This window comes from Lissotriton vulgaris, chromosome 10, assembly GCF_964263255.1.
Source record: "Lissotriton vulgaris chromosome 10, aLisVul1.2, whole genome shotgun sequence".
NCBI classification, from domain to species: Eukaryota; Metazoa; Chordata; class Amphibia; order Caudata; family Salamandridae; genus Lissotriton; species Lissotriton vulgaris.
Window position 1 is genome coordinate 536,378,394 of NC_141698.1, and position 25,743 is coordinate 536,404,136.

The 25,743-nt window shown below is 47.3% G+C and overlaps 47 non-coding genes across 47 annotated transcripts; all 47 read left to right on the forward strand.

The window, feature by feature from the left end:
* Positions 1 to 28: 28 nt before the first annotated feature.
* TRNAP-CGG (transfer RNA proline (anticodon CGG)) lies at positions 29 to 100 on the forward strand. Its single transcript has one exon. It is a non-coding gene; the product is annotated as a tRNA-Pro (tRNA).
* A 385-nt stretch (positions 101 to 485) lies between these two features.
* Positions 486 to 558, forward strand: TRNAV-UAC (transfer RNA valine (anticodon UAC)). Its single transcript has one exon. It is a non-coding gene; the product is annotated as a tRNA-Val (tRNA).
* A 405-nt stretch (positions 559 to 963) lies between these two features.
* Positions 964 to 1,035, forward strand: TRNAP-AGG (transfer RNA proline (anticodon AGG)). Its single transcript has one exon. It is a non-coding gene; the product is annotated as a tRNA-Pro (tRNA).
* Positions 1,036 to 1,416: 381 nt separating this feature from the next.
* TRNAV-AAC (transfer RNA valine (anticodon AAC)) lies at positions 1,417 to 1,489 on the forward strand. Its single transcript has one exon. It is a non-coding gene; the product is annotated as a tRNA-Val (tRNA).
* A 293-nt stretch (positions 1,490 to 1,782) lies between these two features.
* Positions 1,783 to 1,894, forward strand: TRNAL-CAA (transfer RNA leucine (anticodon CAA)). Its single transcript has 2 exons — positions 1,783 to 1,820; positions 1,849 to 1,894. It is a non-coding gene; the product is annotated as a tRNA-Leu (tRNA).
* A 932-nt stretch (positions 1,895 to 2,826) lies between these two features.
* On the forward strand, positions 2,827 to 2,898 carry TRNAP-CGG (transfer RNA proline (anticodon CGG)). The gene has a single exon. It is a non-coding gene; the product is annotated as a tRNA-Pro (tRNA).
* Positions 2,899 to 3,283: 385 nt separating this feature from the next.
* On the forward strand, positions 3,284 to 3,356 carry TRNAV-UAC (transfer RNA valine (anticodon UAC)). The gene has a single exon. It is a non-coding gene; the product is annotated as a tRNA-Val (tRNA).
* Positions 3,357 to 3,761: 405 nt separating this feature from the next.
* Positions 3,762 to 3,833, forward strand: TRNAP-AGG (transfer RNA proline (anticodon AGG)). Its single transcript has one exon. It is a non-coding gene; the product is annotated as a tRNA-Pro (tRNA).
* A 381-nt stretch (positions 3,834 to 4,214) lies between these two features.
* Positions 4,215 to 4,287, forward strand: TRNAV-AAC (transfer RNA valine (anticodon AAC)). The gene has a single exon. It is a non-coding gene; the product is annotated as a tRNA-Val (tRNA).
* Positions 4,288 to 4,580: 293 nt separating this feature from the next.
* Positions 4,581 to 4,692, forward strand: TRNAL-CAA (transfer RNA leucine (anticodon CAA)). Its single transcript has 2 exons — positions 4,581 to 4,618; positions 4,647 to 4,692. It is a non-coding gene; the product is annotated as a tRNA-Leu (tRNA).
* Positions 4,693 to 5,624: 932 nt separating this feature from the next.
* TRNAP-CGG (transfer RNA proline (anticodon CGG)) lies at positions 5,625 to 5,696 on the forward strand. Its single transcript has one exon. It is a non-coding gene; the product is annotated as a tRNA-Pro (tRNA).
* A 385-nt stretch (positions 5,697 to 6,081) lies between these two features.
* Positions 6,082 to 6,154, forward strand: TRNAV-UAC (transfer RNA valine (anticodon UAC)). The gene has a single exon. It is a non-coding gene; the product is annotated as a tRNA-Val (tRNA).
* Positions 6,155 to 6,559: 405 nt separating this feature from the next.
* TRNAP-AGG (transfer RNA proline (anticodon AGG)) lies at positions 6,560 to 6,631 on the forward strand. The gene has a single exon. It is a non-coding gene; the product is annotated as a tRNA-Pro (tRNA).
* Positions 6,632 to 7,012: 381 nt separating this feature from the next.
* On the forward strand, positions 7,013 to 7,085 carry TRNAV-AAC (transfer RNA valine (anticodon AAC)). Its single transcript has one exon. It is a non-coding gene; the product is annotated as a tRNA-Val (tRNA).
* Positions 7,086 to 7,378: 293 nt separating this feature from the next.
* TRNAL-CAA (transfer RNA leucine (anticodon CAA)) lies at positions 7,379 to 7,490 on the forward strand. The gene is made up of 2 exons: positions 7,379 to 7,416; positions 7,445 to 7,490. It is a non-coding gene; the product is annotated as a tRNA-Leu (tRNA).
* Positions 7,491 to 8,422: 932 nt separating this feature from the next.
* On the forward strand, positions 8,423 to 8,494 carry TRNAP-CGG (transfer RNA proline (anticodon CGG)). Its single transcript has one exon. It is a non-coding gene; the product is annotated as a tRNA-Pro (tRNA).
* Positions 8,495 to 8,879: 385 nt separating this feature from the next.
* On the forward strand, positions 8,880 to 8,952 carry TRNAV-UAC (transfer RNA valine (anticodon UAC)). The gene has a single exon. It is a non-coding gene; the product is annotated as a tRNA-Val (tRNA).
* Positions 8,953 to 9,357: 405 nt separating this feature from the next.
* Positions 9,358 to 9,429, forward strand: TRNAP-AGG (transfer RNA proline (anticodon AGG)). The gene has a single exon. It is a non-coding gene; the product is annotated as a tRNA-Pro (tRNA).
* Positions 9,430 to 9,810: 381 nt separating this feature from the next.
* Positions 9,811 to 9,883, forward strand: TRNAV-AAC (transfer RNA valine (anticodon AAC)). Its single transcript has one exon. It is a non-coding gene; the product is annotated as a tRNA-Val (tRNA).
* A 293-nt stretch (positions 9,884 to 10,176) lies between these two features.
* Positions 10,177 to 10,288, forward strand: TRNAL-CAA (transfer RNA leucine (anticodon CAA)). Its single transcript has 2 exons — positions 10,177 to 10,214; positions 10,243 to 10,288. It is a non-coding gene; the product is annotated as a tRNA-Leu (tRNA).
* A 932-nt stretch (positions 10,289 to 11,220) lies between these two features.
* TRNAP-CGG (transfer RNA proline (anticodon CGG)) lies at positions 11,221 to 11,292 on the forward strand. The gene has a single exon. It is a non-coding gene; the product is annotated as a tRNA-Pro (tRNA).
* A 385-nt stretch (positions 11,293 to 11,677) lies between these two features.
* On the forward strand, positions 11,678 to 11,750 carry TRNAV-UAC (transfer RNA valine (anticodon UAC)). The gene has a single exon. It is a non-coding gene; the product is annotated as a tRNA-Val (tRNA).
* A 405-nt stretch (positions 11,751 to 12,155) lies between these two features.
* On the forward strand, positions 12,156 to 12,227 carry TRNAP-AGG (transfer RNA proline (anticodon AGG)). The gene has a single exon. It is a non-coding gene; the product is annotated as a tRNA-Pro (tRNA).
* Positions 12,228 to 12,608: 381 nt separating this feature from the next.
* On the forward strand, positions 12,609 to 12,681 carry TRNAV-AAC (transfer RNA valine (anticodon AAC)). The gene has a single exon. It is a non-coding gene; the product is annotated as a tRNA-Val (tRNA).
* Positions 12,682 to 12,974: 293 nt separating this feature from the next.
* Positions 12,975 to 13,086, forward strand: TRNAL-CAA (transfer RNA leucine (anticodon CAA)). The gene is made up of 2 exons: positions 12,975 to 13,012; positions 13,041 to 13,086. It is a non-coding gene; the product is annotated as a tRNA-Leu (tRNA).
* A 932-nt stretch (positions 13,087 to 14,018) lies between these two features.
* Positions 14,019 to 14,090, forward strand: TRNAP-CGG (transfer RNA proline (anticodon CGG)). The gene has a single exon. It is a non-coding gene; the product is annotated as a tRNA-Pro (tRNA).
* Positions 14,091 to 14,475: 385 nt separating this feature from the next.
* TRNAV-UAC (transfer RNA valine (anticodon UAC)) lies at positions 14,476 to 14,548 on the forward strand. Its single transcript has one exon. It is a non-coding gene; the product is annotated as a tRNA-Val (tRNA).
* A 405-nt stretch (positions 14,549 to 14,953) lies between these two features.
* On the forward strand, positions 14,954 to 15,025 carry TRNAP-AGG (transfer RNA proline (anticodon AGG)). The gene has a single exon. It is a non-coding gene; the product is annotated as a tRNA-Pro (tRNA).
* A 381-nt stretch (positions 15,026 to 15,406) lies between these two features.
* Positions 15,407 to 15,479, forward strand: TRNAV-AAC (transfer RNA valine (anticodon AAC)). Its single transcript has one exon. It is a non-coding gene; the product is annotated as a tRNA-Val (tRNA).
* A 293-nt stretch (positions 15,480 to 15,772) lies between these two features.
* Positions 15,773 to 15,884, forward strand: TRNAL-CAA (transfer RNA leucine (anticodon CAA)). Its single transcript has 2 exons — positions 15,773 to 15,810; positions 15,839 to 15,884. It is a non-coding gene; the product is annotated as a tRNA-Leu (tRNA).
* Positions 15,885 to 16,816: 932 nt separating this feature from the next.
* TRNAP-CGG (transfer RNA proline (anticodon CGG)) lies at positions 16,817 to 16,888 on the forward strand. Its single transcript has one exon. It is a non-coding gene; the product is annotated as a tRNA-Pro (tRNA).
* Positions 16,889 to 17,273: 385 nt separating this feature from the next.
* Positions 17,274 to 17,346, forward strand: TRNAV-UAC (transfer RNA valine (anticodon UAC)). The gene has a single exon. It is a non-coding gene; the product is annotated as a tRNA-Val (tRNA).
* A 405-nt stretch (positions 17,347 to 17,751) lies between these two features.
* TRNAP-AGG (transfer RNA proline (anticodon AGG)) lies at positions 17,752 to 17,823 on the forward strand. The gene has a single exon. It is a non-coding gene; the product is annotated as a tRNA-Pro (tRNA).
* Positions 17,824 to 18,204: 381 nt separating this feature from the next.
* On the forward strand, positions 18,205 to 18,277 carry TRNAV-AAC (transfer RNA valine (anticodon AAC)). The gene has a single exon. It is a non-coding gene; the product is annotated as a tRNA-Val (tRNA).
* A 293-nt stretch (positions 18,278 to 18,570) lies between these two features.
* On the forward strand, positions 18,571 to 18,682 carry TRNAL-CAA (transfer RNA leucine (anticodon CAA)). Its single transcript has 2 exons — positions 18,571 to 18,608; positions 18,637 to 18,682. It is a non-coding gene; the product is annotated as a tRNA-Leu (tRNA).
* Positions 18,683 to 19,614: 932 nt separating this feature from the next.
* On the forward strand, positions 19,615 to 19,686 carry TRNAP-CGG (transfer RNA proline (anticodon CGG)). Its single transcript has one exon. It is a non-coding gene; the product is annotated as a tRNA-Pro (tRNA).
* A 385-nt stretch (positions 19,687 to 20,071) lies between these two features.
* Positions 20,072 to 20,144, forward strand: TRNAV-UAC (transfer RNA valine (anticodon UAC)). The gene has a single exon. It is a non-coding gene; the product is annotated as a tRNA-Val (tRNA).
* Positions 20,145 to 20,549: 405 nt separating this feature from the next.
* On the forward strand, positions 20,550 to 20,621 carry TRNAP-AGG (transfer RNA proline (anticodon AGG)). The gene has a single exon. It is a non-coding gene; the product is annotated as a tRNA-Pro (tRNA).
* Positions 20,622 to 21,002: 381 nt separating this feature from the next.
* On the forward strand, positions 21,003 to 21,075 carry TRNAV-AAC (transfer RNA valine (anticodon AAC)). The gene has a single exon. It is a non-coding gene; the product is annotated as a tRNA-Val (tRNA).
* Positions 21,076 to 21,368: 293 nt separating this feature from the next.
* On the forward strand, positions 21,369 to 21,480 carry TRNAL-CAA (transfer RNA leucine (anticodon CAA)). Its single transcript has 2 exons — positions 21,369 to 21,406; positions 21,435 to 21,480. It is a non-coding gene; the product is annotated as a tRNA-Leu (tRNA).
* A 932-nt stretch (positions 21,481 to 22,412) lies between these two features.
* TRNAP-CGG (transfer RNA proline (anticodon CGG)) lies at positions 22,413 to 22,484 on the forward strand. The gene has a single exon. It is a non-coding gene; the product is annotated as a tRNA-Pro (tRNA).
* Positions 22,485 to 22,869: 385 nt separating this feature from the next.
* On the forward strand, positions 22,870 to 22,942 carry TRNAV-UAC (transfer RNA valine (anticodon UAC)). Its single transcript has one exon. It is a non-coding gene; the product is annotated as a tRNA-Val (tRNA).
* Positions 22,943 to 23,347: 405 nt separating this feature from the next.
* On the forward strand, positions 23,348 to 23,419 carry TRNAP-AGG (transfer RNA proline (anticodon AGG)). Its single transcript has one exon. It is a non-coding gene; the product is annotated as a tRNA-Pro (tRNA).
* A 381-nt stretch (positions 23,420 to 23,800) lies between these two features.
* On the forward strand, positions 23,801 to 23,873 carry TRNAV-AAC (transfer RNA valine (anticodon AAC)). Its single transcript has one exon. It is a non-coding gene; the product is annotated as a tRNA-Val (tRNA).
* Positions 23,874 to 24,166: 293 nt separating this feature from the next.
* Positions 24,167 to 24,278, forward strand: TRNAL-CAA (transfer RNA leucine (anticodon CAA)). The gene is made up of 2 exons: positions 24,167 to 24,204; positions 24,233 to 24,278. It is a non-coding gene; the product is annotated as a tRNA-Leu (tRNA).
* Positions 24,279 to 25,210: 932 nt separating this feature from the next.
* Positions 25,211 to 25,282, forward strand: TRNAP-CGG (transfer RNA proline (anticodon CGG)). Its single transcript has one exon. It is a non-coding gene; the product is annotated as a tRNA-Pro (tRNA).
* Positions 25,283 to 25,667: 385 nt separating this feature from the next.
* On the forward strand, positions 25,668 to 25,740 carry TRNAV-UAC (transfer RNA valine (anticodon UAC)). The gene has a single exon. It is a non-coding gene; the product is annotated as a tRNA-Val (tRNA).
* Positions 25,741 to 25,743: the final 3 nt, after the last annotated feature.

The following is a 25,743-nucleotide window of genomic DNA, read 5'->3' on the forward strand; positions in this document are numbered from 1 at the left end:
ATTGTTCAAAATGTCTCCTGGCCACTCAGGCTCGTTGGTCTAGGGGTATGATTCTCGCTTCGGGTGCGAGAGGTCCCGGGTTCAAATCCCGGACGAGCCCATCCGGTGGAAGTTTTCAGGCTGCTTGTCATATAGGAGCCTTTCTTCTTTTCAATGCTATAAGACGCTGTGTATGTCGAGAAGGTTCCTTACCCTGCACGCTATTTTCCACTTTTGACATGATAAAGGAGTGCAGGACTTCCTTGCAACTGCTTTTCTGGGCTGGACCAGCAGTGTAGGAACATTACATGCAAAGAGTTTTTCTAGTGTCATTTCAGGATATGGTTTCAAAATCGCCTCTTGGGGAAAAAAGTGGTCCTCATTCCTGTCTTCCAAAGAAAGAGAGACCGGGTAAGGAGAGCCCAACTTTGAGCTTCAAGGACGTTGGCCCTTAGTCTGTGCGTTCCAACCCAATACACGCCAACAAGATTCCTGAGGTAGTGTCTGTTTCTGTAGTGTAGTGGTTATCACGTTCACCTTACACGCGAAAGGTCCCTGGTTCGAGACCGGGCAGAAATGCAGCTTGCTGTTTTTCACAGTGTTTGCATTTACTGGCTCACTTTATAGAAAAGCTGAGATAATAGAGGCTGTCTATTCCTCACCAGCCTGACGTAGTGTGCTCCAGAGATCTCAGTGTCAGCTCAAAAAGAGAAGTGACGATAGCTTGCGCCATTCGCTTGCTCGCACTTTGCTCTGTAGGGTGGGCCTACTTCATGAAAGCAAGGCATGAGAGAAGAAATGCTTCTCTTGTCCTCACCACGAGCAGACACTTAAAGCAAACAAACTGTCTGAAGGACAGAGGCTTTTTAATTTCTTGTTTGATGACGGTCATGGAAAAGACAGCAATCATATTGCAGAACAGAGCAGCATGTACTGGCTAGCTGCCACTAACCCCTGGAGCCGTGTCAGAGGTGACTCTTGCGTGGCTCGTTGGTCTAGGGGTATGATTCTCGCTTAGGGTGCGAGAGGTCCCGGGTTCAAATCCCGGACGAGCCCTTTTTAGAGGTAAACATACAAACCCTACTAAAAAAGCACTATGACTATTTCTCGTTATACTGGGTGCATTGTTGCACAACATATTTCTAACCTCAGAAGAAAAATGGATCACCATGCTTTATCTGCCTACCTGCTTAGTCTCAGTGTGTCCCAGGTGATGCTTTCCCAAGCTGTACTCGCTGGCATTTAGGCATCAGATATTTGCCTGTCGATGCCTGCACAAGTGAGTTTTGAATACGTCTAATTGCAAGCATGTTGGATGATATCTCTGAGGTTTTCACACTTGTTCTGCATATTCTGAGCCGCTGCTGATACAGCAGAATAGAAGTAGGGTGAAGACTTGAGAGAAACTTTCCTCTAACAGTAGAAAGCACCAAGGTAGTTTCTGTAGTGTAGTGGTCATCACGTTCGCCTAACACGCGAAAGGTCCCCGGTTCGAGACGGGGCAGAAACACTGTGCATTGGATGCTTTTTTTGTGCACACTCTAAAACCTTATTATCTCAATGCAAGTTTAAGAAGAGGTGGTCTTTGAACACAGTGAGCCGCGAGAATTTTTTTTTACCTTTGCAGACGAAACAAAGTTATCTCCATCGATCATCTGGGGGTTGTTCTTGGGCCTATTTTTATTTTGTGTGAGCTATGTTGTATTGTTGGGGCCTTTACACCTGTGACATTTCTGTGAACGTTGTAAGTGGAAACGTTGGCAGGTGCAGACAGAAAAGTCAGAACTAAGCACACCCTGAGCCGTCAGGATGGCCGAGTGGTCTAAGGCGCCAGACTCAAGAGAGCTTGATCTTCAGTGATGCTGAGCCTTCTGGTCTCCTCATGGAGGCGTGGGTTCAAATCCCACTTCTGACAGGTCCCTTTTACACCCTTAAGTCTTCCTAATTTTTGCAGTGCATTCCCCACACACACCACAATATTTGCGGGAACCTGTAGTAAATAAAGAGAAATCCACCAGGCTGGGCCCTCAATCACAATTCCATGTATTTCTGAAAGTGACACCTCAGGCACACCTTCCATTACATTTGCAATCCATCACAGTAACTGCCTTGCTGGGTTTCGAAATAAGCAGTTGATCCCATCATTTGTTGTGAGGCTCTCCTGCCACCTTTTTGGCAGAGAAGGCACTGTCCCTGCAACAACACAGGCAGACATGTTCAACAGGGCTTCCTGGTTATGTGGGAGGAGCAGATTGCCAATGGTCCCCCCTTGAAAATTCTAATTTACATAAGGAAGACAGAGAGGTAGCTGGTAGTAGGCACTACACACGGACATTGCACTCCCTCTTGTGATTTGCAGCCAATTCTAGATTGAGGCAGGAGGAAAGGAGGAGACTCGCCCAACAATGGCCATACTGGGAAGTCAGCCACTCTGGGTCTCCCAGGTGAATGTTTCAGGCCTGTGAGCCACTCATATAAATCTCGCCTGATCGAGCCTGATCGAGCGCTGAGCGAGCGCGTTTGAATCCAAATATCAAACACCTCTTTCTCAGGCGCAAGAAATGGTGGGCCCTTCATTGCTTCTGGTGTGGAAGTCTATGGAGCAAGGGTCCAGGACTTGCAGAGGAGTACAAGTGCCAGAAAGTGCTTGCTGTTCTCATCTGTGCCTTTTTACTGCTCACTGGCCGATAGGAGATTGGCTGCCCCCTTCCTTGCTGGAGTGAAAAAACAACAACTTGAGAGAAAACATGACTTTGTGTGGCTCACTTATAGGGAGACGAGCCAAATAGCCCTGCTGTTTTCTGAAAGACGCTTCAGTAATTGTTCAAAATGTCTCCTGGCCACTCAGGCTCGTTGGTCTAGGGGTATGATTCTCGCTTCGGGTGCGAGAGGTCCCGGGTTCAAATCCCGGACGAGCCCATCCTGTGGAAGTTTTCAGGCTGCTTGTCATATAGGAGCCTTTCTTCTTTTCAATGCTATAAGACGCTGTGTATGTCGAGAAGGTTCCTTACCCTGCACGCTATTTTCCACTTTTGACATGATAAAGGAGTGCAGGACTTCCTTGCAACTGCTTTTCTGGGCTGGACCAGCAGTGTAGGAACATTACATGCAAAGAGTTTTTCTAGTGTCATTTCAGGATATGGTTTCAAAATCGCCTCTTGGGGAAAAAAGTGGTCCTCATTCCTGTCTTCCAAAGAAAGAGAGACCGGGTAAGGAGAGCCCAACTTTGAGCTTCAAGGACGTTGGCCCTTAGTCTGTGCGTTCCAACCCAATACACGCCAACAAGATTCCTGAGGTAGTGTCTGTTTCTGTAGTGTAGTGGTTATCACGTTCGCCTTACACGCGAAAGGTCCCTGGTTCGAGACCGGGCAGAAATGCAGCTTGCTGTTTTTCACAGTGTTTGCATTTACTGGCTCACTTTATAGAAAAGCTGAGATAATAGAGGCTGTCTATTCCTCACCAGCCTGACGTAGTGTGCTCCAGAGATCTCAGTGTCAGCTCAAAAAGAGAAGTGACGATAGCTTGCGCCATTCGCTTGCTCGCACTTTGCTCTGTAGGGTGGGCCTACTTCATGAAAGCAAGGCATGAGAGAAGAAATGCTTCTCTTGTCCTCACCACGAGCAGACACTTAAAGCAAACAAACTGTCTGAAGGACAGAGGCTTTTTAATTTCTTGTTTGATGACGGTCATGGAAAAGACAGCAATCATATTGCAGAACAGAGCAGCATGTACTGGCTAGCTGCCACTAACCCCTGGAGCCGTGTCAGAGGTGACTCTTGCGTGGCTCGTTGGTCTAGGGGTATGATTCTCGCTTAGGGTGCGAGAGGTCCCGGGTTCAAATCCCGGACGAGCCCTTTTTAGAGGTAAACATACAAACCCTACTAAAAAAGCACTATGACTATTTCTCGTTATACTGGGTGCATTGTTGCACAACATATTTCTAACCTCAGAAGAAAAATGGATCACCATGCTTTATCTGCCTACCTGCTTAGTCTCAGTGTGTCCCAGGTGATGCTTTCCCAAGCTGTACTCGCTGGCATTTAGGCATCAGATATTTGCCTGTCGATGCCTGCACAAGTGAGTTTTGAATACGTCTAATTGCAAGCATGTTGGATGATATCTCTGAGGTTTTCACACTTGTTCTGCATATTCTGAGCCGCTGCTGATACAGCAGAATAGAAGTAGGGTGAAGACTTGAGAGAAACTTTCCTCTAACAGTAGAAAGCACCAAGGTAGTTTCTGTAGTGTAGTGGTCATCACGTTCGCCTAACACGCGAAAGGTCCCCGGTTCGAGACGGGGCAGAAACACTGTGCATTGGATGCTTTTTTTGTGCACACTCTAAAACCTTATTATCTCAATGCAAGTTTAAGAAGAGGTGGTCTTTGAACACAGTGAGCCGCGAGAATTTTTTTTTACCTTTGCAGACGAAACAAAGTTATCTCCATCGATCATCTGGGGGTTGTTCTTGGGCCTATTTTTATTTTGTGTGAGCTATGTTGTATTGTTGGGGCCTTTACACCTGTGACATTTCTGTGAACGTTGTAAGTGGAAACGTTGGCAGGTGCAGACAGAAAAGTCAGAACTAAGCACACCCTGAGCCGTCAGGATGGCCGAGTGGTCTAAGGCGCCAGACTCAAGAGAGCTTGATCTTCAGTGATGCTGAGCCTTCTGGTCTCCTCATGGAGGCGTGGGTTCAAATCCAACTTCTGACAGGTCCCTTTTACACCCTTAAGTCTTCCTAATTTTTGCAGTGCATTCCCCACACACACCACAATATTTGCGGGAACCTGTAGTAAATAAAGAGAAATCCACCAGGCTGGGCCCTCAATCACAATTCCATGTATTTCTGAAAGTGACACCTCAGGCACACCTTCCATTACATTTGCAATCCATCACAGTAACTGCCTTGCTGGGTTTCGAAATAAGCAGTTGATCCCATCATTTGTTGTGAGGCTCTCCTGCCACCTTTTTGGCAGAGAAGGCACTGTCCCTGCAACAACACAGGCAGACATGTTCAACAGGGCTTCCTGGTTATGTGGGAGGAGCAGATTGCCAATGGTCCCCCCTTGAAAATTCTAATTTACATAAGGAAGACAGAGAGGTAGCTGGTAGTAGGCACTACACACGGACATTGCACTCCCTCTTGTGATTTGCAGCCAATTCTAGATTGAGGCAGGAGGAAAGGAGGAGACTCGCCCAACAATGGCCATACTGGGAAGTCAGCCACTCTGGGTCTCCCAGGTGAATGTTTCAGGCCTGTGAGCCACTCATATAAATCTCGCCTGATCGAGCCTGATCGAGCGCTGAGCGAGCGCGTTTGAATCCAAATATCAAACACCTCTTTCTCAGGCGCAAGAAATGGTGGGCCCTTCATTGCTTCTGGTGTGGAAGTCTATGGAGCAAGGGTCCAGAACTTGCAGAGGAGTACAAGTGCCAGAAAGTGCTTGCTGTTCTCATCTGTGCCTTTTTACTGCTCACTGGCCGATAGGAGATTGGCTGCCCCCTTCCTTGCTGGAGTGAAAAAACAACAACTTGAGAGAAAACATGACTTTGTGTGGCTCACTTATAGGGAGACGAGCCAAATAGCCCTGCTGTTTTCTGAAAGACGCTTCAGTAATTGTTCAAAATGTCTCCTGGCCACTCAGGCTCGTTGGTCTAGGGGTATGATTCTCGCTTCGGGTGCGAGAGGTCCCGGGTTCAAATCCCGGACGAGCCCATCCTGTGGAAGTTTTCAGGCTGCTTGTCATATAGGAGCCTTTCTTCTTTTCAATGCTATAAGACGCTGTGTATGTCGAGAAGGTTCCTTACCCTGCACGCTATTTTCCACTTTTGACATGATAAAGGAGTGCAGGACTTCCTTGCAACTGCTTTTCTGGGCTGGACCAGCAGTGTAGGAACATTACATGCAAAGAGTTTTTCTAGTGTCATTTCAGGATATGGTTTCAAAATCGCCTCTTGGGGAAAAAAGTGGTCCTCATTCCTGTCTTCCAAAGAAAGAGAGACCGGGTAAGGAGAGCCCAACTTTGAGCTTCAAGGACGTTGGCCCTTAGTCTGTGCGTTCCAACCCAATACACGCCAACAAGATTCCTGAGGTAGTGTCTGTTTCTGTAGTGTAGTGGTTATCACGTTCGCCTTACACGCGAAAGGTCCCTGGTTCGAGACCGGGCAGAAATGCAGCTTGCTGTTTTTCACAGTGTTTGCATTTACTGGCTCACTTTATAGAAAAGCTGAGATAATAGAGGCTGTCTATTCCTCACCAGCCTGACGTAGTGTGCTCCAGAGATCTCAGTGTCAGCTCAAAAAGAGAAGTGACGATAGCTTGCGCCATTCGCTTGCTCGCACTTTGCTCTGTAGGGTGGGCCTACTTCATGAAAGCAAGGCATGAGAGAAGAAATGCTTCTCTTGTCCTCACCACGAGCAGACACTTAAAGCAAACAAACTGTCTGAAGGACAGAGGCTTTTTAATTTCTTGTTTGATGACGGTCATGGAAAAGACAGCAATCATATTGCAGAACAGAGCAGCATGTACTGGCTAGCTGCCACTAACCCCTGGAGCCGTGTCAGAGGTGACTCTTGCGTGGCTCGTTGGTCTAGGGGTATGATTCTCGCTTAGGGTGCGAGAGGTCCCGGGTTCAAATCCCGGACGAGCCCTTTTTAGAGGTAAACATACAAACCCTACTAAAAAAGCACTATGACTATTTCTCGTTATACTGGGTGCATTGTTGCACAACATATTTCTAACCTCAGAAGAAAAATGGATCACCATGCTTTATCTGCCTACCTGCTTAGTCTCAGTGTGTCCCAGGTGATGCTTTCCCAAGCTGTACTCGCTGGCATTTAGGCATCAGATATTTGCCTGTCGATGCCTGCACAAGTGAGTTTTGAATACGTCTAATTGCAAGCATGTTGGATGATATCTCTGAGGTTTTCACACTTGTTCTGCATATTCTGAGCCGCTGCTGATACAGCAGAATAGAAGTAGGGTGAAGACTTGAGAGAAACTTTCCTCTAACAGTAGAAAGCACCAAGGTAGTTTCTGTAGTGTAGTGGTCATCACGTTCGCCTAACACGCGAAAGGTCCCCGGTTCGAGACGTGGCAGAAACACTGTGCATTGGATGCTTTTTTTGTGCACACTCTAAAACCTTATTATCTCAATGCAAGTTTAAGAAGAGGTGGTCTTTGAACACAGTGAGCCGCGAGAATTTTTTTTTACCTTTGCAGACGAAACAAAGTTATCTCCATCGATCATCTGGGGGTTGTTCTTGGGCCTATTTTTATTTTGTGTGAGCTATGTTGTATTGTTGGGGCCTTTACACCTGTGACATTTCTGTGAACGTTGTAAGTGGAAACGTTGGCAGGTGCAGACAGAAAAGTCAGAACTAAGCACACCCTGAGCCGTCAGGATGGCCGAGTGGTCTAAGGCGCCAGACTCAAGAGAGCTTGATCTTCAGTGATGCTGAGCCTTCTGGTCTCCTCATGGAGGCGTGGGTTCAAATCCCACTTCTGACAGGTCCCTTTTACACCCTTAAGTCTTCCTAATTTTTGCAGTGCATTCCCCACACACACCACAATATTTGCGGGAACCTGTAGTAAATAAAGAGAAATCCACCAGGCTGGGCCCTCAATCACAATTCCATGTATTTCTGAAAGTGACACCTCAGGCACACCTTCCATTACATTTGCAATCCATCACAGTAACTGCCTTGCTGGGTTTCGAAATAAGCAGTTGATCCCATCATTTGTTGTGAGGCTCTCCTGCCACCTTTTTGGCAGAGAAGGCACTGTCCCTGCAACAACACAGGCAGACATGTTCAACAGGGCTTCCTGGTTATGTGGGAGGAGCAGATTGCCAATGGTCCCCCCTTGAAAATTCTAATTTACATAAGGAAGACAGAGAGGTAGCTGGTAGTAGGCACTACACACGGACATTGCACTCCCTCTTGTGATTTGCAGCCAATTCTAGATTGAGGCAGGAGGAAAGGAGGAGACTCGCCCAACAATGGCCATACTGGGAAGTCAGCCACTCTGGGTCTCCCAGGTGAATGTTTCAGGCCTGTGAGCCACTCATATAAATCTCGCCTGATCGAGCCTGATCGAGCGCTGAGCGAGCGCGTTTGAATCCAAATATCAAACACCTCTTTCTCAGGCGCAAGAAATGGTGGGCCCTTCATTGCTTCTGGTGTGGAAGTCTATGGAGCAAGGGTCCAGGACTTGCAGAGGAGTACAAGTGCCAGAAAGTGCTTGCTGTTCTCATCTGTGCCTTTTTACTGCTCACTGGCCGATAGGAGATTGGCTGCCCCCTTCCTTGCTGGAGTGAAAAAACAACAACTTGAGAGAAAACATGACTTTGTGTGGCTCACTTATAGGGAGACGAGCCAAATAGCCCTGCTGTTTTCTGAAAGACGCTTCAGTAATTGTTCAAAATGTCTCCTGGCCACTCAGGCTCGTTGGTCTAGGGGTATGATTCTCGCTTCGGGTGCGAGAGGTCCCGGGTTCAAATCCCGGACGAGCCCATCCTGTGGAAGTTTTCAGGCTGCTTGTCATATAGGAGCCTTTCTTCTTTTCAATGCTATAAGACGCTGTGTATGTCGAGAAGGTTCCTTACCCTGCACGCTATTTTCCACTTTTGACATGATAAAGGAGTGCAGGACTTCCTTGCAACTGCTTTTCTGGGCTGGACCAGCAGTGTAGGAACATTACATGCAAAGAGTTTTTCTAGTGTCATTTCAGGATATGGTTTCAAAATCGCCTCTTGGGGAAAAAAGTGGTCCTCATTCCTGTCTTCCAAAGAAAGAGAGACCGGGTAAGGAGAGCCCAACTTTGAGCTTCAAGGACGTTGGCCCTTAGTCTGTGCGTTCCAACCCAATACACGCCAACAAGATTCCTGAGGTAGTGTCTGTTTCTGTAGTGTAGTGGTTATCACGTTCGCCTTACACGCGAAAGGTCCCTGGTTCGAGACCGGGCAGAAATGCAGCTTGCCGTTTTTCACAGTGTTTGCATTTACTGGCTCACTTTATAGAAAAGCTGAGATAATAGAGGCTGTCTATTCCTCACCAGCCTGACGTAGTGTGCTCCAGAGATCTCAGTGTCAGCTCAAAAAGAGAAGTGACGATAGCTTGCGCCATTCGCTTGCTCGCACTTTGCTCTGTAGGGTGGGCCTACTTCATGAAAGCAAGGCATGAGAGAAGAAATGCTTCTCTTGTCCTCACCACGAGCAGACAATTAAAGCAAACAAACTGTCTGAAGGACAGAGGCTTTTTAATTTCTTGTTTGATGACGGTCATGGAAAAGACAGCAATCATATTGCAGAACAGAGCAGCATGTACTGGCTAGCTGCCACTAACCCCTGGAGCCGTGTCAGAGGTGACTCTTGCGTGGCTCGTTGGTCTAGGGGTATGATTCTCGCTTAGGGTGCGAGAGGTCCCGGGTTCAAATCCCGGACGAGCCCTTTTTAGAGGTAAACATACAAACCCTACTAAAAAAGCACTATGACTATTTCTCGTTATACTGGGTGCATTGTTGCACAACATATTTCTAACCTCAGAAGAAAAATGGATCACCATGCTTTATCTGCCTACCTGCTTAGTCTCAGTGTGTCCCAGGTGATGCTTTCCCAAGCTGTACTCGCTGGCATTTAGGCATCAGATATTTGCCTGTCGATGCCTGCACAAGTGAGTTTTGAATACGTCTAATTGCAAGCATGTTGGATGATATCTCTGAGGTTTTCACACTTGTTCTGCATATTCTGAGCCGCTGCTGATACAGCAGAATAGAAGTAGGGTGAAGACTTGAGAGAAACTTTCCTCTAACAGTAGAAAGCACCAAGGTAGTTTCTGTAGTGTAGTGGTCATCACGTTCGCCTAACACGCGAAAGGTCCCCGGTTCGAGACGGGGCAGAAACACTGTGCATTGGATGCTTTTTTTGTGCACACTCTAAAACCTTATTATCTCAATGCAAGTTTAAGAAGAGGTGGTCTTTGAACACAGTGAGCCGCGAGAATTTTTTTTTACCTTTGCAGACGAAACAAAGTTATCTCCATCGATCATCTGGGGGTTGTTCTTGGGCCTATTTTTATTTTGTGTGAGCTATGTTGTATTGTTGGGGCCTTTACACCTGTGACATTTCTGTGAACGTTGTAAGTGGAAACGTTGGCAGGTGCAGACAGAAAAGTCAGAACTAAGCACACCCTGAGCCGTCAGGATGGCCGAGTGGTCTAAGGCGCCAGACTCAAGAGAGCTTGATCTTCAGTGATGCTGAGCCTTCTGGTCTCCTCATGGAGGCGTGGGTTCAAATCCCACTTCTGACAGGTCCCTTTTACACCCTTAAGTCTTCCTAATTTTTGCAGTGCATTCCCCACACACACCACAATATTTGCGGGAACCTGTAGTAAATAAAGAGAAATCCACCAGGCTGGGCCCTCAATCACAATTCCATGTATTTCTGAAAGTGACACCTCAGGCACACCTTCCATTACATTTGCAATCCATCACAGTAACTGCCTTGCTGGGTTTCGAAATAAGCAGTTGATCCCATCATTTGTTGTGAGGCTCTCCTGCCACCTTTTTGGCAGAGAAGGCACTGTCCCTGCAACAACACAGGCAGACATGTTCAACAGGGCTTCCTGGTTATGTGGGAGGAGCAGATTGCCAATGGTCCCCCCTTGAAAATTCTAATTTACATAAGGAAGACAGAGAGGTAGCTGGTAGTAGGCACTACACACGGACATTGCACTCCCTCTTGTGATTTGCAGCCAATTCTAGATTGAGGCAGGAGGAAAGGAGGAGACTCGCCCAACAATGGCCATACTGGGAAGTCAGCCACTCTGGGTCTCCCAGGTGAATGTTTCAGGCCTGTGAGCCACTCATATAAATCTCGCCTGATCGAGCCTGATCGAGCGCTGAGCGAGCGCGTTTGAATCCAAATATCAAACACCTCTTTCTCAGGCGCAAGAAATGGTGGGCCCTTCATTGCTTCTGGTGTGGAAGTCTATGGAGCAAGGGTCCAGGACTTGCAGAGGAGTACAAGTGCCAGAAAGTGCTTGCTGTTCTCATCTGTGCCTTTTTACTGCTCACTGGCCGATAGGAGATTGGCTGCCCCCTTCCTTGCTGGAGTGAAAAAACAACAACTTGAGAGAAAACATGACTTTGTGTGGCTCACTTATAGGGAGACGAGCCAAATAGCCCTGCTGTTTTCTGAAAGACGCTTCAGTAATTGTTCAAAATGTCTCCTGGCCACTCAGGCTCGTTGGTCTAGGGGTATGATTCTCGCTTCGGGTGCGAGAGGTCCCGGGTTCAAATCCCGGACGAGCCCATCCTGTGGAAGTTTTCAGGCTGCTTGTCATATAGGAGCCTTTCTTCTTTTCAATGCTATAAGACGCTGTGTATGTCGAGAAGGTTCCTTACCCTGCACGCTATTTTCCACTTTTGACATGATAAAGGAGTGCAGGACTTCCTTGCAACTGCTTTTCTGGGCTGGACCAGCAGTGTAGGAACATTACATGCAAAGAGTTTTTCTAGTGTCATTTCAGGATATGGTTTCAAAATCGCCTCTTGGGGAAAAAAGTGGTCCTCATTCCTGTCTTCCAAAGAAAGAGAGACCGGGTAAGGAGAGCCCAACTTTGAGCTTCAAGGACGTTGGCCCTTAGTCTGTGCGTTCCAACCCAATACACGCCAACAAGATTCCTGAGGTAGTGTCTGTTTCTGTAGTGTAGTGGTTATCACGTTCGCCTTACACGCGAAAGGTCCCTGGTTCGAGACCGGGCAGAAATGCAGCTTGCTGTTTTTCACAGTGTTTGCATTTACTGGCTCACTTTATAGAAAAGCTGAGATAATAGAGGCTGTCTATTCCTCACCAGCCTGACGTAGTGTGCTCCAGAGATCTCAGTGTCAGCTCAAAAAGAGAAGTGACGATAGCTTGCGCCATTCGCTTGCTCGCACTTTGCTCTGTAGGGTGGGCCTACTTCATGAAAGCAAGGCATGAGAGAAGAAATGCTTCTCTTGTCCTCACCACGAGCAGACACTTAAAGCAAACAAACTGTCTGAAGGACAGAGGCTTTTTAATTTCTTGTTTGATGACGGTCATGGAAAAGACAGCAATCATATTGCAGAACAGAGCAGCATGTACTGGCTAGCTGCCACTAACCCCTGGAGCCGTGTCAGAGGTGACTCTTGCGTGGCTCGTTGGTCTAGGGGTATGATTCTCGCTTAGGGTGCGAGAGGTCCCGGGTTCAAATCCCGGACGAGCCCTTTTTAGAGGTAAACATACAAACCCTACTAAAAAAGCACTATGACTATTTCTCGTTATACTGGGTGCATTGTTGCACAACATATTTCTAACCTCAGAAGAAAAATGGATCACCATGCTTTATCTGCCTACCTGCTTAGTCTCAGTGTGTCCCAGGTGATGCTTTCCCAAGCTGTACTCGCTGGCATTTAGGCATCAGATATTTGCCTGTCGATGCCTGCACAAGTGAGTTTTGAATACGTCTAATTGCAAGCATGTTGGATGATATCTCTGAGGTTTTCACACTTGTTCTGCATATTCTGAGCCGCTGCTGATACAGCAGAATAGAAGTAGGGTGAAGACTTGAGAGAAACTTTCCTCTAACAGTAGAAAGCACCAAGGTAGTTTCTGTAGTGTAGTGGTCATCACGTTCGCCTAACACGCGAAAGGTCCCCGGTTCGAGACGGGGCAGAAACACTGTGCATTGGATGCTTTTTTTGTGCACACTCTAAAACCTTATTATCTCAATGCAAGTTTAAGAAGAGGTGGTCTTTGAACACAGTGAGCCGCGAGAATTTTTTTTTACCTTTGCAGACGAAACAAAGTTATCTCCATCGATCATCTGGGGGTTGTTCTTGGGCCTATTTTTATTTTGTGTGAGCTATGTTGTATTGTTGGGGCCTTTACACCTGTGACATTTCTGTGAACGTTGTAAGTGGAAACGTTGGCAGGTGCAGACAGAAAAGTCAGAACTAAGCACACCCTGAGCCGTCAGGATGGCCGAGTGGTCTAAGGCGCCAGACTCAAGAGAGCTTGATCTTCAGTGATGCTGAGCCTTCTGGTCTCCTCATGGAGGCGTGGGTTCAAATCCAACTTCTGACAGGTCCCTTTTACACCCTTAAGTCTTCCTAATTTTTGCAGTGCATTCCCCACACACACCACAATATTTGCGGGAACCTGTAGTAAATAAAGAGAAATCCACCAGGCTGGGCCCTCAATCACAATTCCATGTATTTCTGAAAGTGACACCTCAGGCACACCTTCCATTACATTTGCAATCCATCACAGTAACTGCCTTGCTGGGTTTCGAAATAAGCAGTTGATCCCATCATTTGTTGTGAGGCTCTCCTGCCACCTTTTTGGCAGAGAAGGCACTGTCCCTGCAACAACACAGGCAGACATGTTCAACAGGGCTTCCTGGTTATGTGGGAGGAGCAGATTGCCAATGGTCCCCCCTTGAAAATTCTAATTTACATAAGGAAGACAGAGAGGTAGCTGGTAGTAGGCACTACACACGGACATTGCACTCCCTCTTGTGATTTGCAGCCAATTCTAGATTGAGGCAGGAGGAAAGGAGGAGACTCGCCCAACAATGGCCATACTGGGAAGTCAGCCACTCTGGGTCTCCCAGGTGAATGTTTCAGGCCTGTGAGCCACTCATATAAATCTCGCCTGATCGAGCCTGATCGAGCGCTGAGCGAGCGCGTTTGAATCCAAATATCAAACACCTCTTTCTCAGGCGCAAGAAATGGTGGGCCCTTCATTGCTTCTGGTGTGGAAGTCTATGGAGCAAGGGTCCAGAACTTGCAGAGGAGTACAAGTGCCAGAAAGTGCTTGCTGTTCTCATCTGTGCCTTTTTACTGCTCACTGGCCGATAGGAGATTGGCTGCCCCCTTCCTTGCTGGAGTGAAAAAACAACAACTTGAGAGAAAACATGACTTTGTGTGGCTCACTTATAGGGAGACGAGCCAAATAGCCCTGCTGTTTTCTGAAAGACGCTTCAGTAATTGTTCAAAATGTCTCCTGGCCACTCAGGCTCGTTGGTCTAGGGGTATGATTCTCGCTTCGGGTGCGAGAGGTCCCGGGTTCAAATCCCGGACGAGCCCATCCTGTGGAAGTTTTCAGGCTGCTTGTCATATAGGAGCCTTTCTTCTTTTCAATGCTATAAGACGCTGTGTATGTCGAGAAGGTTCCTTACCCTGCACGCTATTTTCCACTTTTGACATGATAAAGGAGTGCAGGACTTCCTTGCAACTGCTTTTCTGGGCTGGACCAGCAGTGTAGGAACATTACATGCAAAGAGTTTTTCTAGTGTCATTTCAGGATATGGTTTCAAAATCGCCTCTTGGGGAAAAAAGTGGTCCTCATTCCTGTCTTCCAAAGAAAGAGAGACCGGGTAAGGAGAGCCCAACTTTGAGCTTCAAGGACGTTGGCCCTTAGTCTGTGCGTTCCAACCCAATACACGCCAACAAGATTCCTGAGGTAGTGTCTGTTTCTGTAGTGTAGTGGTTATCACGTTCGCCTTACACGCGAAAGGTCCCTGGTTCGAGACCGGGCAGAAATGCAGCTTGCTGTTTTTCACAGTGTTTGCATTTACTGGCTCACTTTATAGAAAAGCTGAGATAATAGAGGCTGTCTATTCCTCACCAGCCTGACGTAGTGTGCTCCAGAGATCTCAGTGTCAGCTCAAAAAGAGAAGTGACGATAGCTTGCGCCATTCGCTTGCTCGCACTTTGCTCTGTAGGGTGGGCCTACTTCATGAAAGCAAGGCATGAGAGAAGAAATGCTTCTCTTGTCCTCACCACGAGCAGACACTTAAAGCAAACAAACTGTCTGAAGGACAGAGGCTTTTTAATTTCTTGTTTGATGACGGTCATGGAAAAGACAGCAATCATATTGCAGAACAGAGCAGCATGTACTGGCTAGCTGCCACTAACCCCTGGAGCCGTGTCAGAGGTGACTCTTGCGTGGCTCGTTGGTCTAGGGGTATGATTCTCGCTTAGGGTGCGAGAGGTCCCGGGTTCAAATCCCGGACGAGCCCTTTTTAGAGGTAAACATACAAACCCTACTAAAAAAGCACTATGACTATTTCTCGTTATACTGGGTGCATTGTTGCACAACATATTTCTAACCTCAGAAGAAAAATGGATCACCATGCTTTATCTGCCTACCTGCTTAGTCTCAGTGTGTCCCAGGTGATGCTTTCCCAAGCTGTACTCGCTGGCATTTAGGCATCAGATATTTGCCTGTCGATGCCTGCACAAGTGAGTTTTGAATACGTCTAATTGCAAGCATGTTGGATGATATCTCTGAGGTTTTCACACTTGTTCTGCATATTCTGAGCCGCTGCTGATACAGCAGAATAGAAGTAGGGTGAAGACTTGAGAGAAACTTTCCTCTAACAGTAGAAAGCACCAAGGTAGTTTCTGTAGTGTAGTGGTCATCACGTTCGCCTAACACGCGAAAGGTCCCCGGTTCGAGACGTGGCAGAAACACTGTGCATTGGATGCTTTTTTTGTGCACACTCTAAAACCTTATTATCTCAATGCAAGTTTAAGAAGAGGTGGTCTTTGAACACAGTGAGCCGCGAGAATTTTTTTTTACCTTTGCAGACGAAACAAAGTTATCTCCATCGATCATCTGGGGGTTGTTCTTGGGCCTATTTTTATTTTGTGTGAGCTATGTTGTATTGTTGGGGCCTTTACACCTGTGACATTTCTGTGAACGTTGTAAGTGGAAACGTTGGCAGGTGCAGACAGAAAAGTCAGAACTAAGCACACCCTGAGCCGTCAGGATGGCCGAGTGGTCTAAGGCGCCAGACTCAAGAGAGCTTGATCTTCAGTGATGCTGAGCCTTCTGGTCTCCTCATGGAGGCGTGGGTTCAAATCCCACTTCTGACAGGTCCCTTTTACACCCTTAAGTCTTCCTAATTTTTGCAGTGCATTCCCCACACACACCACAATATTTGCGGGAACCTGTAGTAAATAAAGAGAAATCCACCAGGCTGGGCCCTCAATCACAATTCCATGTATTTCTGAAAGTGACACCTCAGGCACACCTTCCATTACATTTGCAATCCATCACAGTAACTGCCTTGCTGGGTTTCGAAATAAGCAGTTGATCCCATCATTTGTTGTGAGGCTCTCCTGCCACCTTTTTGGCAGAGAAGGCACTGTCCCTGCAACAACACAGGCAGACATGTTCAACAGGGCTTCCTGGTTATGTGGGAGGAGCAGATTGCCAATGGTCCCCCCTTGAAAATTCTAATTTACATAAGGAAGACAGAGAGGTAGCTGGTAGTAGGCACTACACACGGACATTGCACTCCCTCTTGTGATTTGCAGCCAATTCTAGATTGAGGCAGGAGGAAAGGAGGAGACTCGCCCAACAATGGCCATACTGGGAAGTCAGCCACTCTGGGTCTCCCAGGTGAATGTTTCAGGCCTGTGAGCCACTCATATAAATCTCGCCTGATCGAGCCTGATCGAGCGCTGAGCGAGCGCGTTTGAATCCAAATATCAAACACCTCTTTCTCAGGCGCAAGAAATGGTGGGCCCTTCATTGCTTCTGGTGTGGAAGTCTATGGAGCAAGGGTCCAGGACTTGCAGAGGAGTACAAGTGCCAGAAAGTGCTTGCTGTTCTCATCTGTGCCTTTTTACTGCTCACTGGCCGATAGGAGATTGGCTGCCCCCTTCCTTGCTGGAGTGAAAAAACAACAACTTGAGAGAAAACATGACTTTGTGTGGCTCACTTATAGGGAGACGAGCCAAATAGCCCTGCTGTTTTCTGAAAGACGCTTCAGTAATTGTTCAAAATGTCTCCTGGCCACTCAGGCTCGTTGGTCTAGGGGTATGATTCTCGCTTCGGGTGCGAGAGGTCCCGGGTTCAAATCCCGGACGAGCCCATCCTGTGGAAGTTTTCAGGCTGCTTGTCATATAGGAGCCTTTCTTCTTTTCAATGCTATAAGACGCTGTGTATGTCGAGAAGGTTCCTTACCCTGCACGCTATTTTCCACTTTTGACATGATAAAGGAGTGCAGGACTTCCTTGCAACTGCTTTTCTGGGCTGGACCAGCAGTGTAGGAACATTACATGCAAAGAGTTTTTCTAGTGTCATTTCAGGATATGGTTTCAAAATCGCCTCTTGGGGAAAAAAGTGGTCCTCATTCCTGTCTTCCAAAGAAAGAGAGACCGGGTAAGGAGAGCCCAACTTTGAGCTTCAAGGACGTTGGCCCTTAGTCTGTGCGTTCCAACCCAATACACGCCAACAAGATTCCTGAGGTAGTGTCTGTTTCTGTAGTGTAGTGGTTATCACGTTCGCCTTACACGCGAAAGGTCCCTGGTTCGAGACCGGGCAGAAATGCAGCTTGCCGTTTTTCACAGTGTTTGCATTTACTGGCTCACTTTATAGAAAAGCTGAGATAATAGAGGCTGTCTATTCCTCACCAGCCTGACGTAGTGTGCTCCAGAGATCTCAGTGTCAGCTCAAAAAGAGAAGTGACGATAGCTTGCGCCATTCGCTTGCTCGCACTTTGCTCTGTAGGGTGGGCCTACTTCATGAAAGCAAGGCATGAGAGAAGAAATGCTTCTCTTGTCCTCACCACGAGCAGACAATTAAAGCAAACAAACTGTCTGAAGGACAGAGGCTTTTTAATTTCTTGTTTGATGACGGTCATGGAAAAGACAGCAATCATATTGCAGAACAGAGCAGCATGTACTGGCTAGCTGCCACTAACCCCTGGAGCCGTGTCAGAGGTGACTCTTGCGTGGCTCGTTGGTCTAGGGGTATGATTCTCGCTTAGGGTGCGAGAGGTCCCGGGTTCAAATCCCGGACGAGCCCTTTTTAGAGGTAAACATACAAACCCTACTAAAAAAGCACTATGACTATTTCTCGTTATACTGGGTGCATTGTTGCACAACATATTTCTAACCTCAGAAGAAAAATGGATCACCATGCTTTATCTGCCTACCTGCTTAGTCTCAGTGTGTCCCAGGTGATGCTTTCCCAAGCTGTACTCGCTGGCATTTAGGCATCAGATATTTGCCTGTCGATGCCTGCACAAGTGAGTTTTGAATACGTCTAATTGCAAGCATGTTGGATGATATCTCTGAGGTTTTCACACTTGTTCTGCATATTCTGAGCCGCTGCTGATACAGCAGAATAGAAGTAGGGTGAAGACTTGAGAGAAACTTTCCTCTAACAGTAGAAAGCACCAAGGTAGTTTCTGTAGTGTAGTGGTCATCACGTTCGCCTAACACGCGAAAGGTCCCCGGTTCGAGACGGGGCAGAAACACTGTGCATTGGATGCTTTTTTTGTGCACACTCTAAAACCTTATTATCTCAATGCAAGTTTAAGAAGAGGTGGTCTTTGAACACAGTGAGCCGCGAGAATTTTTTTTTACCTTTGCAGACGAAACAAAGTTATCTCCATCGATCATCTGGGGGTTGTTCTTGGGCCTATTTTTATTTTGTGTGAGCTATGTTGTATTGTTGGGGCCTTTACACCTGTGACATTTCTGTGAACGTTGTAAGTGGAAACGTTGGCAGGTGCAGACAGAAAAGTCAGAACTAAGCACACCCTGAGCCGTCAGGATGGCCGAGTGGTCTAAGGCGCCAGACTCAAGAGAGCTTGATCTTCAGTGATGCTGAGCCTTCTGGTCTCCTCATGGAGGCGTGGGTTCAAATCCCACTTCTGACAGGTCCCTTTTACACCCTTAAGTCTTCCTAATTTTTGCAGTGCATTCCCCACACACACCACAATATTTGCGGGAACCTGTAGTAAATAAAGAGAAATCCACCAGGCTGGGCCCTCAATCACAATTCCATGTATTTCTGAAAGTGACACCTCAGGCACACCTTCCATTACATTTGCAATCCATCACAGTAACTGCCTTGCTGGGTTTCGAAATAAGCAGTTGATCCCATCATTTGTTGTGAGGCTCTCCTGCCACCTTTTTGGCAGAGAAGGCACTGTCCCTGCAACAACACAGGCAGACATGTTCAACAGGGCTTCCTGGTTATGTGGGAGGAGCAGATTGCCAATGGTCCCCCCTTGAAAATTCTAATTTACATAAGGAAGACAGAGAGGTAGCTGGTAGTAGGCACTACACACGGACATTGCACTCCCTCTTGTGATTTGCAGCCAATTCTAGATTGAGGCAGGAGGAAAGGAGGAGACTCGCCCAACAATGGCCATACTGGGAAGTCAGCCACTCTGGGTCTCCCAGGTGAATGTTTCAGGCCTGTGAGCCACTCATATAAATCTCGCCTGATCGAGCCTGATCGAGCGCTGAGCGAGCGCGTTTGAATCCAAATATCAAACACCTCTTTCTCAGGCGCAAGAAATGGTGGGCCCTTCATTGCTTCTGGTGTGGAAGTCTATGGAGCAAGGGTCCAGGACTTGCAGAGGAGTACAAGTGCCAGAAAGTGCTTGCTGTTCTCATCTGTGCCTTTTTACTGCTCACTGGCCGATAGGAGATTGGCTGCCCCCTTCCTTGCTGGAGTGAAAAAACAACAACTTGAGAGAAAACATGACTTTGTGTGGCTCACTTATAGGGAGACGAGCCAAATAGCCCTGCTGTTTTCTGAAAGACGCTTCAGTAATTGTTCAAAATGTCTCCTGGCCACTCAGGCTCGTTGGTCTAGGGGTATGATTCTCGCTTCGGGTGCGAGAGGTCCCGGGTTCAAATCCCGGACGAGCCCATCCTGTGGAAGTTTTCAGGCTGCTTGTCATATAGGAGCCTTTCTTCTTTTCAATGCTATAAGACGCTGTGTATGTCGAGAAGGTTCCTTACCCTGCACGCTATTTTCCACTTTTGACATGATAAAGGAGTGCAGGACTTCCTTGCAACTGCTTTTCTGGGCTGGACCAGCAGTGTAGGAACATTACATGCAAAGAGTTTTTCTAGTGTCATTTCAGGATATGGTTTCAAAATCGCCTCTTGGGGAAAAAAGTGGTCCTCATTCCTGTCTTCCAAAGAAAGAGAGACCGGGTAAGGAGAGCCCAACTTTGAGCTTCAAGGACGTTGGCCCTTAGTCTGTGCGTTCCAACCCAATACACGCCAACAAGATTCCTGAGGTAGTGTCTGTTTCTGTAGTGTAGTGGTTATCACGTTCGCCTTACACGCGAAAGGTCCCTGGTTCGAGACCGGGCAGAAATGCAGCTTGCTGTTTTTCACAGTGTTTGCATTTACTGGCTCACTTTATAGAAAAGCTGAGATAATAGAGGCTGTCTATTCCTCACCAGCCTGACGTAGTGTGCTCCAGAGATCTCAGTGTCAGCTCAAAAAGAGAAGTGACGATAGCTTGCGCCATTCGCTTGCTCGCACTTTGCTCTGTAGGGTGGGCCTACTTCATGAAAGCAAGGCATGAGAGAAGAAATGCTTCTCTTGTCCTCACCACGAGCAGACACTTAAAGCAAACAAACTGTCTGAAGGACAGAGGCTTTTTAATTTCTTGTTTGATGACGGTCATGGAAAAGACAGCAATCATATTGCAGAACAGAGCAGCATGTACTGGCTAGCTGCCACTAACCCCTGGAGCCGTGTCAGAGGTGACTCTTGCGTGGCTCGTTGGTCTAGGGGTATGATTCTCGCTTAGGGTGCGAGAGGTCCCGGGTTCAAATCCCGGACGAGCCCTTTTTAGAGGTAAACATACAAACCCTACTAAAAAAGCACTATGACTATTTCTCGTTATACTGGGTGCATTGTTGCACAACATATTTCTAACCTCAGAAGAAAAATGGATCACCATGCTTTATCTGCCTACCTGCTTAGTCTCAGTGTGTCCCAGGTGATGCTTTCCCAAGCTGTACTCGCTGGCATTTAGGCATCAGATATTTGCCTGTCGATGCCTGCACAAGTGAGTTTTGAATACGTCTAATTGCAAGCATGTTGGATGATATCTCTGAGGTTTTCACACTTGTTCTGCATATTCTGAGCCGCTGCTGATACAGCAGAATAGAAGTAGGGTGAAGACTTGAGAGAAACTTTCCTCTAACAGTAGAAAGCACCAAGGTAGTTTCTGTAGTGTAGTGGTCATCACGTTCGCCTAACACGCGAAAGGTCCCCGGTTCGAGACGGGGCAGAAACACTGTGCATTGGATGCTTTTTTTGTGCACACTCTAAAACCTTATTATCTCAATGCAAGTTTAAGAAGAGGTGGTCTTTGAACACAGTGAGCCGCGAGAATTTTTTTTTACCTTTGCAGACGAAACAAAGTTATCTCCATCGATCATCTGGGGGTTGTTCTTGGGCCTATTTTTATTTTGTGTGAGCTATGTTGTATTGTTGGGGCCTTTACACCTGTGACATTTCTGTGAACGTTGTAAGTGGAAACGTTGGCAGGTGCAGACAGAAAAGTCAGAACTAAGCACACCCTGAGCCGTCAGGATGGCCGAGTGGTCTAAGGCGCCAGACTCAAGAGAGCTTGATCTTCAGTGATGCTGAGCCTTCTGGTCTCCTCATGGAGGCGTGGGTTCAAATCCCACTTCTGACAGGTCCCTTTTACACCCTTAAGTCTTCCTAATTTTTGCAGTGCATTCCCCACACACACCACAATATTTGCGGGAACCTGTAGTAAATAAAGAGAAATCCACCAGGCTGGGCCCTCAATCACAATTCCATGTATTTCTGAAAGTGACACCTCAGGCACACCTTCCATTACATTTGCAATCCATCACAGTAACTGCCTTGCTGGGTTTCGAAATAAGCAGTTGATCCCATCATTTGTTGTGAGGCTCTCCTGCCACCTTTTTGGCAGAGAAGGCACTGTCCCTGCAACAACACAGGCAGACATGTTCAACAGGGCTTCCTGGTTATGTGGGAGGAGCAGATTGCCAATGGTCCCCCCTTGAAAATTCTAATTTACATAAGGAAGACAGAGAGGTAGCTGGTAGTAGGCACTACACACGGACATTGCACTCCCTCTTGTGATTTGCAGCCAATTCTAGATTGAGGCAGGAGGAAAGGAGGAGACTCGCCCAACAATGGCCATACTGGGAAGTCAGCCACTCTGGGTCTCCCAGGTGAATGTTTCAGGCCTGTGAGCCACTCATATAAATCTCGCCTGATCGAGCCTGATCGAGCGCTGAGCGAGCGCGTTTGAATCCAAATATCAAACACCTCTTTCTCAGGCGCAAGAAATGGTGGGCCCTTCATTGCTTCTGGTGTGGAAGTCTATGGAGCAAGGGTCCAGGACTTGCAGAGGAGTACAAGTGCCAGAAAGTGCTTGCTGTTCTCATCTGTGCCTTTTTACTGCTCACTGGCCGATAGGAGATTGGCTGCCCCCTTCCTTGCTGGAGTGAAAAAACAACAACTTGAGAGAAAACATGACTTTGTGTGGCTCACTTATAGGGAGACGAGCCAAATAGCCCTGCTGTTTTCTGAAAGACGCTTCAGTAATTGTTCAAAATGTCTCCTGGCCACTCAGGCTCGTTGGTCTAGGGGTATGATTCTCGCTTCGGGTGCGAGAGGTCCCGGGTTCAAATCCCGGACGAGCCCATCCTGTGGAAGTTTTCAGGCTGCTTGTCATATAGGAGCCTTTCTTCTTTTCAATGCTATAAGACGCTGTGTATGTCGAGAAGGTTCCTTACCCTGCACGCTATTTTCCACTTTTGACATGATAAAGGAGTGCAGGACTTCCTTGCAACTGCTTTTCTGGGCTGGACCAGCAGTGTAGGAACATTACATGCAAAGAGTTTTTCTAGTGTCATTTCAGGATATGGTTTCAAAATCGCCTCTTGGGGAAAAAAGTGGTCCTCATTCCTGTCTTCCAAAGAAAGAGAGACCGGGTAAGGAGAGCCCAACTTTGAGCTTCAAGGACGTTGGCCCTTAGTCTGTGCGTTCCAACCCAATACACGCCAACAAGATTCCTGAGGTAGTGTCTGTTTCTGTAGTGTAGTGGTTATCACGTTCGCCTTACACGCGAAAGGTCCCTGGTTCGAGACCGGGCAGAAATGCAGCTTGCTGTTTTTCACAGTGTTTGCATTTACTGGCTCACTTTATAGAAAAGCTGAGATAATAGAGGCTGTCTATTCCTCACCAGCCTGACGTAGTGTGCTCCAGAGATCTCAGTGTCAGCTCAAAAAGAGAAGTGACGATAGCTTGCGCCATTCGCTTGCTCGCACTTTGCTCTGTAGGGTGGGCCTACTTCATGAAAGCAAGGCATGAGAGAAGAAATGCTTCTCTTGTCCTCACCACGAGCAGACACTTAAAGCAAACAAACTGTCTGAAGGACAGAGGCTTTTTAATTTCTTGTTTGATGACGGTCATGGAAAAGACAGCAATCATATTGCAGAACAGAGCAGCATGTACTGGCTAGCTGCCACTAACCCCTGGAGCCGTGTCAGAGGTGACTCTTGCGTGGCTCGTTGGTCTAGGGGTATGATTCTCGCTTAGGGTGCGAGAGGTCCCGGGTTCAAATCCCGGACGAGCCCTTTTTAGAGGTAAACATACAAACCCTACTAAAAAAGCACTATGACTATTTCTCGTTATACTGGGTGCATTGTTGCACAACATATTTCTAACCTCAGAAGAAAAATGGATCACCATGCTTTATCTGCCTACCTGCTTAGTCTCAGTGTGTCCCAGGTGATGCTTTCCCAAGCTGTACTCGCTGGCATTTAGGCATCAGATATTTGCCTGTCGATGCCTGCACAAGTGAGTTTTGAATACGTCTAATTGCAAGCATGTTGGATGATATCTCTGAGGTTTTCACACTTGTTCTGCATATTCTGAGCCGCTGCTGATACAGCAGAATAGAAGTAGGGTGAAGACTTGAGAGAAACTTTCCTCTAACAGTAGAAAGCACCAAGGTAGTTTCTGTAGTGTAGTGGTCATCACGTTCGCCTAACACGCGAAAGGTCCCCGGTTCGAGACGGGGCAGAAACACTGTGCATTGGATGCTTTTTTTGTGCACACTCTAAAACCTTATTATCTCAATGCAAGTTTAAGAAGAGGTGGTCTTTGAACACAGTGAGCCGCGAGAATTTTTTTTTACCTTTGCAGACGAAACAAAGTTATCTCCATCGATCATCTGGGGGTTGTTCTTGGGCCTATTTTTATTTTGTGTGAGCTATGTTGTATTGTTGGGGCCTTTACACCTGTGACATTTCTGTGAACGTTGTAAGTGGAAACGTTGGCAGGTGCAGACAGAAAAGTCAGAACTAAGCACACCCTGAGCCGTCAGGATGGCCGAGTGGTCTAAGGCGCCAGACTCAAGAGAGCTTGATCTTCAGTGATGCTGAGCCTTCTGGTCTCCTCATGGAGGCGTGGGTTCAAATCCCACTTCTGACAGGTCCCTTTTACACCCTTAAGTCTTCCTAATTTTTGCAGTGCATTCCCCACACACACCACAATATTTGCGGGAACCTGTAGTAAATAAAGAGAAATCCACCAGGCTGGGCCCTCAATCACAATTCCATGTATTTCTGAAAGTGACACCTCAGGCACACCTTCCATTACATTTGCAATCCATCACAGTAACTGCCTTGCTGGGTTTCGAAATAAGCAGTTGATCCCATCATTTGTTGTGAGGCTCTCCTGCCACCTTTTTGGCAGAGAAGGCACTGTCCCTGCAACAACACAGGCAGACATGTTCAACAGGGCTTCCTGGTTATGTGGGAGGAGCAGATTGCCAATGGTCCCCCCTTGAAAATTCTAATTTACATAAGGAAGACAGAGAGGTAGCTGGTAGTAGGCACTACACACGGACATTGCACTCCCTCTTGTGATTTGCAGCCAATTCTAGATTGAGGCAGGAGGAAAGGAGGAGACTCGCCCAACAATGGCCATACTGGGAAGTCAGCCACTCTGGGTCTCCCAGGTGAATGTTTCAGGCCTGTGAGCCACTCATATAAATCTCGCCTGATCGAGCCTGATCGAGCGCTGAGCGAGCGCGTTTGAATCCAAATATCAAACACCTCTTTCTCAGGCGCAAGAAATGGTGGGCCCTTCATTGCTTCTGGTGTGGAAGTCTATGGAGCAAGGGTCCAGGACTTGCAGAGGAGTACAAGTGCCAGAAAGTGCTTGCTGTTCTCATCTGTGCCTTTTTACTGCTCACTGGCCGATAGGAGATTGGCTGCCCCCTTCCTTGCTGGAGTGAAAAAACAACAACTTGAGAGAAAACATGACTTTGTGTGGCTCACTTATAGGGAGACGAGCCAAATAGCCCTGCTGTTTTCTGAAAGACGCTTCAGTAATTGTTCAAAATGTCTCCTGGCCACTCAGGCTCGTTGGTCTAGGGGTATGATTCTCGCTTCGGGTGCGAGAGGTCCCGGGTTCAAATCCCGGACGAGCCCATCCTGTGGAAGTTTTCAGGCTGCTTGTCATATAGGAGCCTTTCTTCTTTTCAATGCTATAAGACGCTGTGTATGTCGAGAAGGTTCCTTACCCTGCACGCTATTTTCCACTTTTGACATGATAAAGGAGTGCAGGACTTCCTTGCAACTGCTTTTCTGGGCTGGACCAGCAGTGTAGGAACATTACATGCAAAGAGTTTTTCTAGTGTCATTTCAGGATATGGTTTCAAAATCGCCTCTTGGGGAAAAAAGTGGTCCTCATTCCTGTCTTCCAAAGAAAGAGAGACCGGGTAAGGAGAGCCCAACTTTGAGCTTCAAGGACGTTGGCCCTTAGTCTGTGCGTTCCAACCCAATACACGCCAACAAGATTCCTGAGGTAGTGTCTGTTTCTGTAGTGTAGTGGTTATCACGTTCGCCTTACACGCGAAAGGTCCCTGGTTCGAGACCGGGCAGAAATGCAG